Raw genomic sequence first — 7892 nt, 5'->3', positions numbered from 1 at the left:
AGGGAGTACCCATACGATTGTCAGCTGATTTCTCAAAAGAAACTTTGAAGGCCATTAGGGAGTGGCAGGAAATATTCAAAGTGATGAACAGCAAGAACCTACAACCAAGATTACTTTATCCAGCAAAGCTATCATTCAGAATTGAAGGTCAGATAAAGAGCTTCACAGATTAAAAAAAAAAAGCTAAAGGAGTTCATTACCACCAAACCAGTATTATATGAAATGCTGAAAGGTATCCTTTAAGAAGAGGAAGAAGAAGAAAAAGGTAAACATACAAATCATGAACAACAAATACACATCTATGAACAAGTGAATCTAAAAATCAAGTGAATAAATAATCTGATGAACAGTATGAACTGGTGATTATAATAAAATCAGGGACATAGAAAGGGAATGGACTGGCTATTCTTGGGGGGGAAAGGGGTGTGGGGATGCGGGACGAGATTGGACAATAATCGTGCACCTATGGAAGAGGACAGTGGGTATGGAGTGAGGGCGGAGGGAGGGGTGGGAACTGGGTGGAGGGAAGTTATGGTGGGAGAAAAGAGGAACCAATGTAATAATCTGAACAATAAAGATTTAATTAAAAATAAATAAATAAATAAATAAATAAAAAGTTTGAGGACCCCTGCTCTAGATCATCGGTTCTCAACCTGTGGGTTGTGACCCCTTTGGGGGTCAAACGACCCTTTCACAGGGGTCGCCTAAGACCATCGGAAAACACATATATAATTACATATAGTTTTTGTGATAAATCACTATGCTTTAATTATGTTCAATTTGTAACAATGAAATTGGGGTCACCACAACATGAGGAACTGTATTAAAAGGTCGCAGCATTAGGAATGTTGAGAATCACTGCTCTAGGTGAACACTTTGGTCTTAGTTTATCCTCTGATCACTTTGTAGGGAAAATGGTGTCAGATGGAACTTCCTGTGTCCTGAACATGAACCTCCTGCACTTTTACTTCTTTCTTGCATTATGAGGGTTGTTTTCTCTTGGCTTCAATACTGGTGACTGCAAAAGGCATCTCTCATTTTAAATCTTCTCTCTTCTTTTCATGAAAATTTTATCTCCTGGGTCTTTGTACAGGTCACCTGCAGCAGTTAAATCCAGTGGGGAAGGCACAGGCCCAGATGTGGAAGGTAATTCTTAATAAACAGCACCCTTGGATATGTCAGACTCTAAGACCATGTCCATAATGTCAGTGTCTAACTCTAGAGCCCCCTATATAGTAGGAGGACATACAAATAGGGGCCCCTCTGCTCATAAAAATCAGGACAGCCCTGACCCTGCAGCTCTGGGAAAGGAGCCCAGCCCCAGAATCCCCAATGTTCTCATTGCTAGATGAGGACTCAACACAGACCACTCACCATGGAGTTTGGGCTTGGCTGGGTTTTCCTGGTGACTCTTTTAAGAGGTAATTTATGGAGAATAAGAAACACTGAGCATGGAGTGGACATGAGTCAGAGAAACAGTGAATGGGTGAGAGTTTCCTGACCAGGACATCTTTGTGTTTGCTGGTGTCCAGTGTGAGGTGCAGCTGGTAGAGTCTGTGGGAGGCTTGGTGAAGCCTGGGGGTCTCTGAGACTCTCCTGTGTGCCTCTGAATTCACCTTCAGTAGCAACAGCATGAGCTGGATCCACCAGGCTCTAGGGAAGGGGCTAGAGTGGGTGGCAGTTATATGGAATGATGGAAGTCAGAAATACTATGCAGACTCTGTGAAGGGCCGATTCACAATCTCCAGAGACAATGCCAAGAACACGCTATATCTTCAAATGAACAGCCTGGGAACCTAGGACATGGCCATATATTTCTGTGTGAGAGAAACAGTGAGGGGAAATCAAACACAAACCTTCCTGCAGGAGAGGCTGTGACCACGAGGGGGCGCTCAGGGTCCCTGAACACAGGGACCATCCCAGCAGCAGGTGCAGTTGGAGGTTTGGGCTGATTTCCTGTGTGGTTTCCTCTTCATGTCACAGTTTCCCTCAGGGAACCTTTCTGGATTCCTAACTCTGCCCTTACCTCTGAAGTCTCTGAGATAAAAATTCTGTTGTAAAGAGAGACAACTTTCTCACATGGACAATAAACAGTGAGTCTCTTTCAAATATTCTTTTGCCCAAATGACAATTAATGATCAAATCTGCTGATCCACGTCCCCTAAATCTAACCAGAGACTTTGATTACTAAACAGTACAGCTCACCTTAATGCTGGACAGAAGCCACCACAGGTATGTGATCCTAAAGTTAGAGAAGAAGGACCCTGGTGGTGCTGGGTATTGAATTGTCATCAGGCTCATAGCTAGGAGAGTAGGTGACACCAGGCAGATGAAGAGGGACCCACATCAGCTTGGTGCAGATGCCCAGGCTGATGACAAATACACACACCAAGGGACATGGAATGTTTATTATGCACATTGTTGAAATATATGGGAGGCACAGGAAAGGATCTTTAGGAAGTCAGACCTGTTTTGATGGAGCCAGGAAAGGAGACTGGCCCAGGGATTCTATGTTGTTAAACTGGTGGGGGAGAGGGAAGGGATTCTTCCTACAGAGCCTTGTGTGGTTTCAACCTCTTATTGACATCTGGAGACGATACCCAATGTTCCTTTTCAGATTCTCATCTGATGCCAAGTGAGAAGAGGCAGAAAGGAGCCATCAATTTACTGACATCAAATGGAAAAGAAAATAAAGTGTGGCTACATATTTTACTTAACAATTATAAAAATTGAGCAACATTTGAGATAAATGGTCATTATATGTGTACAGCACCAATGTCTACTATAACTGAGAAAATTAATTATAAGTAGGCAAACAATGATGACAATGGTGGTGGTGGTAGTGGTGGTGGTGATGACCATATAATTGTACAGGGGTTATGGTCCGTTGTCTCAGGTGGGATCTCTCCTCTACCCAAGGCCATCAGCTGCTTGCAAGACCTTGTATCAAAATTTAGGTGAGGCTGCTGTGATTTCAATTTCCAATGACATCAAAAGAGGAGATGCCTGCTTTTATTATTTGATAAAAAGCCATTGTGTCTGGATAACCACCATGTTTACAGAATATAAGAACGATTATAAGTAAGCAAATTATGTTGATGTTGCTGCTGCTGCTGCTGACGATGATCATGATGATGATGGTGAAGGCAATGAACTGAGAAAGAGGTCTTGGTCCAATGAAATGAAAGCTCCACATACAGACACACCATCAATATGGCTCCTCCAGTGTGGGGTGTCAACTCTTCAATGTAAGTGTTGAGAGATTTCATAAATGGCATCCAAAATTTTCAGGCATCAGTGATTCATGGTGAGACCATTTGAGTAATGATACAAAGGTGTCCAAGTGCAGATCCCCTGGACCTGGGAAGGTGTCACCTTCTAGAACAGAGACACTGTGAGAATGTGCATGTAGGAAACAGGTAATCCCCTTCCCACCAGTTTGCAATAACACATTCCTTATTTATCTTAATCTTTAACGTTTCTATTTCTAACAAACTCCTGCACATCATTATTCAGGTATTTCCTATGATAATTCAAGCTGTCTCTATCATGCCCTGCAATGACTTCTGAACCTTCACTGGAAGAGGCTTTAAACCTGTATATCCAGTAACTCTCTATTCATGAACATCAGGCACATTTCTGTCATGTGACTCAAAACATTCCAGTTTCCTCCCCTCACTCAATTCCACAGTCATGTCCAGATTTATGGGTAATTTCCCAGCAGTGCTCCCCTCTAGTACCAGAACCTGCTCCAGTCCCTGGGGCTGGGCTGCTGTAGCCAATCCATATGGACACTTGAGGCTCAGCATTTTCTGGGGAGTTTTTTCTAAAATCACCCCAAACAGGTCCCAATAAAGAAAATATTGTTAAATTAGCCTTGGTTAAATGCAAAAACATTTGTCCCATCAAAGATTCCATTGTGCAAATAAAAAGACAAACATCAACATAAAGAATGTGTTTCCAAATCATATGTCTGATGGGAGAATGTACACATTATACATTAAGGTTGTGGGAGAGCCCAGCACCTTCTGAACACAGTGACCCTCCATAGGAAGGGCAGAGGAGGTTGGGAGTGAGGGGTTCCTCTCAGGGCTGATGTTTCCTTTCCTTTTAGAAATTATATGGTAGGAATTCTCTTCACTAACCTCCCTCTGAACCTAAAATCCCTGAAAACACTAGACTGAGAAAACAGATCAATCTCCTTCCATCATCATTTCAACATGTGAATGATTCTAGTTTTATTTCTTGTCTTTTATCCACTTAAAACCATGACTAATTCTGATATAACTAGTTTGGGGTCTCTGCAATAAGCCATGGGTTTGCATAAAGGAAGTGTTTGCACAGGAAGGTGTAGACAAAGTCACAAAATTCCCAGCATCAATGCAATTCTTCTAACATCAGGACCAATATCAAGGACCCCAGGTGACTACTTCTAATTGAACAAAACTGGAAGTCCTTGTCAGAATAATTTGGCAATCAAAAGAAATAAAAAGTTCTTCAATCAGCCCTAGCAAGTTTGGCTCACTGGATAGAGCGTTGACCTGGGGACTGAAGGGTTCCAGGTTCGATTCTGGTCAGGGGCGTGTACCTTGGTTGCGGGCACGTCCCCAGTGGGGAGTGTGTAGGAGGCAGCTGATCGATGCTTCTCTCTCATCGATGTTTCTAGCTCTCTATCTCTCTCCCTTCCTCTCTGTAAAAAAGAAAAATAATATATTTTAAAAAGTTCTTAAATCAGAAAGGAGCCCATGAAATAGCTCTCTTTAACTCCATGGATGTGACATGATCTTATATATAAAAAACCTTGAAGACTTCAAAAGAAAACTGATAGAACTAGAAAGTGAACTCAGGAAAGATATAAGATACAAAAGCAACAGACACAAATGGCTTGTGCCCCTGCACACTCTCAACAAAGTGTCTTCATGACTCTAGGGAACATGTGGGGCTGTTTCAGAGGAAAGTGAGGGAATAAAACTTGAACTGGCTAAACAACGAGATGACAACCTAATAAAAAAATAATCATGGATGTGTGTGTTCCTCGGTCTTGGTTCATACCCCAATCATGTTCCCAGGTAGCTTTCTCCCCAGTGAGGCACTGAGTCAGGTGAAGTTTCCAGTTGACCCCCATCATGTAGGAACATGGTCACATTGGTCCTAAGGGGCACATGCAGACATCAGATTTCCAATCACAAGATTTTCATGACCTAAACTTAATTGCCCCTACTCTTTACCTGCATCTTCACTACCAAATCCTAGTTCTGACTGAGTGTCACCTACATCACCAATGATAGAATTGGGTCTCACAAGTAACTCTAGAAAATAAAACAGTAATGAGAGCAGTGCAGCTGCTGCACATCCAGCACCAAACACCCCTGAAGGAATACAACCCAGGAGCTCTGTCTGTGTCTCTAGCTCATGCTTCTGGTTCCCAGGGACCCACACAGATGCTCCTCTCTCCTCCCAATACTTGGCCCACTTGCTCTGGGCTCACACTCTGGTCTTAGTTTATCCTCTGATCACTCTGTAGGGAAAATAGTGTCATCGGGAACGTCCTGTCTCCTGAACATGAACCTCCTACACTTTTACTTCTTTCTCAGGTTGTGAGATTTGATTTTCCTTGATTGTCATTACTGGTGACTGTCAAAGGCATCTCTCATTTTAAACCTCCTCCCTTTATTGTTATGAAAATTTTCTCCTCCGAGTCTTTGTTCAGGTCTCCTGCAGCAGTGGGTCCACAGGGGAGGGCATAGGCCAGATGTTGGGTTCACTGTTAACATGTGGACACTTGGTCAAGCTCTATACGTACTTAGGATTTAGTATTTATTTATTGAAATGTTATCACAACCACAATCCTTCCCCAGGACACTCTCACCTGCATGAATGAACTGCTCTCCCTGTAGGTCTCCAACCCCTGAGCTCCCTATATAGCAGGGGGACATGCAAATAGGACCCCTTCTGCTCATAAAAGCCAGCCCATCCCTGACCCTGCAGCTCTGGGACAGGAGCCCAGCCCCAGGACCCCCAGGTGTTCCCATTCCCTTATCTGGACTGAACACAGACCAGTCACCATGGGGTTGGGGCTCAGCTGGGTTTTCCTTGTTTCTATTTGGAGAGGTAATTTATGGAGAACTAGAAACACTGAGTATTGTGAGTGAATATGAGTGAGAGAAACAGTGGATGTGTGAGAGTTTCCTAACGAGGACATTTCTGTGTTTGCAGGTTTCCAGTGTGAGGTGCAGCTGGTGGAGTCTGGGGGAAGCTTGGTGCAGCCTGGAGGGTCTCTGACACTCACCTGTGCAGCCTCTGGATTCACTTTCAGTGACTACTGGATGAGCTGGGCCCGCCAGGCTCCAGGGAAGGGGCTGGCGTGGGTCTCAGACATTAGGAGTGATAGCAGTACCACATACTATGCCGCCTCTGTGAAGGGCCGATTCACCATCTCCAGAGACAACTCCAGGAACACACTGTATCTTCAAATGAATAGCCTGAGAGTCGAGGACAAGGCTCTGTATTACTGTGTGAGACACACACAGTGACAGAAAGTCAGTGTGAGCCCAGACACAAACCTCCCTGAGGGAGAGAGCAGGGCTGGGCTGCAGGGCACGTCCAAGACACCAGGGGTCGCTCAGGACCAACAAACCCAGGTCCCAGCTCATAAGCTGTCCTTAGAAGGGTGGTGCAGGCTTCCTATTGGGGTCAATGCTTTCTTCCCTCCTGTTGTTCCTGGGGCAGTTCCTGCTTCCTTCTTTGTGTCTTTAATTAGATTCTCTGCAGGCAAAAAGTAGGAAGTGGCTGTTTCAGATCTGTGCTCTTCCTGTCACCATATCCCTGATGGTTGTTTTCTGGGTTGATGAGGAAAACATTGTAGGGATGCATGTTCCCCTCACTGAGAGTGATGTGCCCCAGCCACTCACACAGTGCTGAGCAGGGATCAGGGATTCCAGGCTCCAAACCTCACCTGAGGGTCATCAGCCCCTCGCTATGTCCAGGGAGGAGCCCTTTGGGGGCAGTTAGCCACTTGCCTCTCACTGACCTTGATGCGCGCATGGAGTTTAGTATCATACTCTGAGGGCACTGCCACTGTGTGAAGCTGGGAAACTAACCCACCTCTCTGGGTGTCCTGGGATGGAGTCAGGCAGCAGGCCCAGTGATGGGGCTTGTCACAGCCCTGCTGGGCCCTGTTCCCAGTAGGTCTCAGAACACAGTCCTAACATCTGTCCCACTTCCCCTGGAGAATCCACCTGGATCCTGAGAATCTGCTGAAGAAAGAGATGGTCCCCACCCACTTCTGCTGTGCCTCCAGGCTGTGCAGACACCACCCATCCTCACCCTCTGTCCTCTACCACCGCATTCTCACCCCATCAGGCCTGCACAGGATGTACAGTGTGGCTGCCCTCTGCCCGCTCCATCCTGCCCTTGTAGGTTATGCCTTAAATGCAACCCCACGCCATCCCCTCATGCCCATCTTCTGTACCAGACCCCCCCTGAAATGCCAGGGCCAGAGCCACTCAGGTGGCATGAAGCCAGCCTCAGCCACCCTGCTGAGCCCACATGTGACGCAGGCCAGGGGGCCCTTCCTGTGTCAGGTGGAGACACAGCTGAAAACTGACCTCAGAGTACCTCCAACAGCTCACACCTCTGCTGAGGGAACCTCAAGGGGGGCCATGAGCTGCAGAGCATCATGATGGACAAGTCCGTGGCCACTGGGGTCAGAGGGCAGTCAGAGAAGGGCTGGTTCTGGTCACTTATAATGTTGTCAGTGTCCCACTGACCAGATCCCAGGTACACAGGGAGCTCTGTGAATCCTAAACATGCAGGAACAGACAGGCCAGCATGGCTCAGTGGCTGAGCATCGACTTATGAACCAGGAGGTCACTGTTTGAATTTCAGTCAGA

The 7892-nt window shown here is 45.8% G+C and overlaps 1 long non-coding RNA gene across 2 annotated transcripts; it reads right to left on the bottom strand.

Annotated features, from left to right (window-relative positions):
• Positions 1-2844: 2844 nt before the first annotated feature.
• Positions 2845-7260, bottom strand: LOC138999087 (uncharacterized). 2 transcript variants are annotated; one of them, XR_011469317.1, is made up of 4 exons: positions 7105-7260; positions 6290-6765; positions 5053-5151; positions 2845-3378 (listed from the first exon to the last, which is right to left on the bottom strand). It is a non-coding gene; the product is annotated as an uncharacterized lncRNA (long non-coding RNA). The 2 variants fall into 2 exon arrangements; XR_011469318.1 differs by lacking the exon at positions 5053-5151.
• Positions 7261-7892: the final 632 nt, after the last annotated feature.

This window comes from Myotis yumanensis, unplaced genomic scaffold (genome assembly GCF_028538775.1).
Source record: "Myotis yumanensis isolate MYYU_CA2020_CCGP unplaced genomic scaffold, mMyoYum1.0.hap1 SCAF_22, whole genome shotgun sequence".
Taxonomy (NCBI): Eukaryota; Metazoa; Chordata; class Mammalia; order Chiroptera; family Vespertilionidae; genus Myotis; species Myotis yumanensis.
The sequence above is the reverse complement of the archived record's forward strand: the minus strand, read 5'-3'. Positions and strand labels throughout refer to the sequence as shown.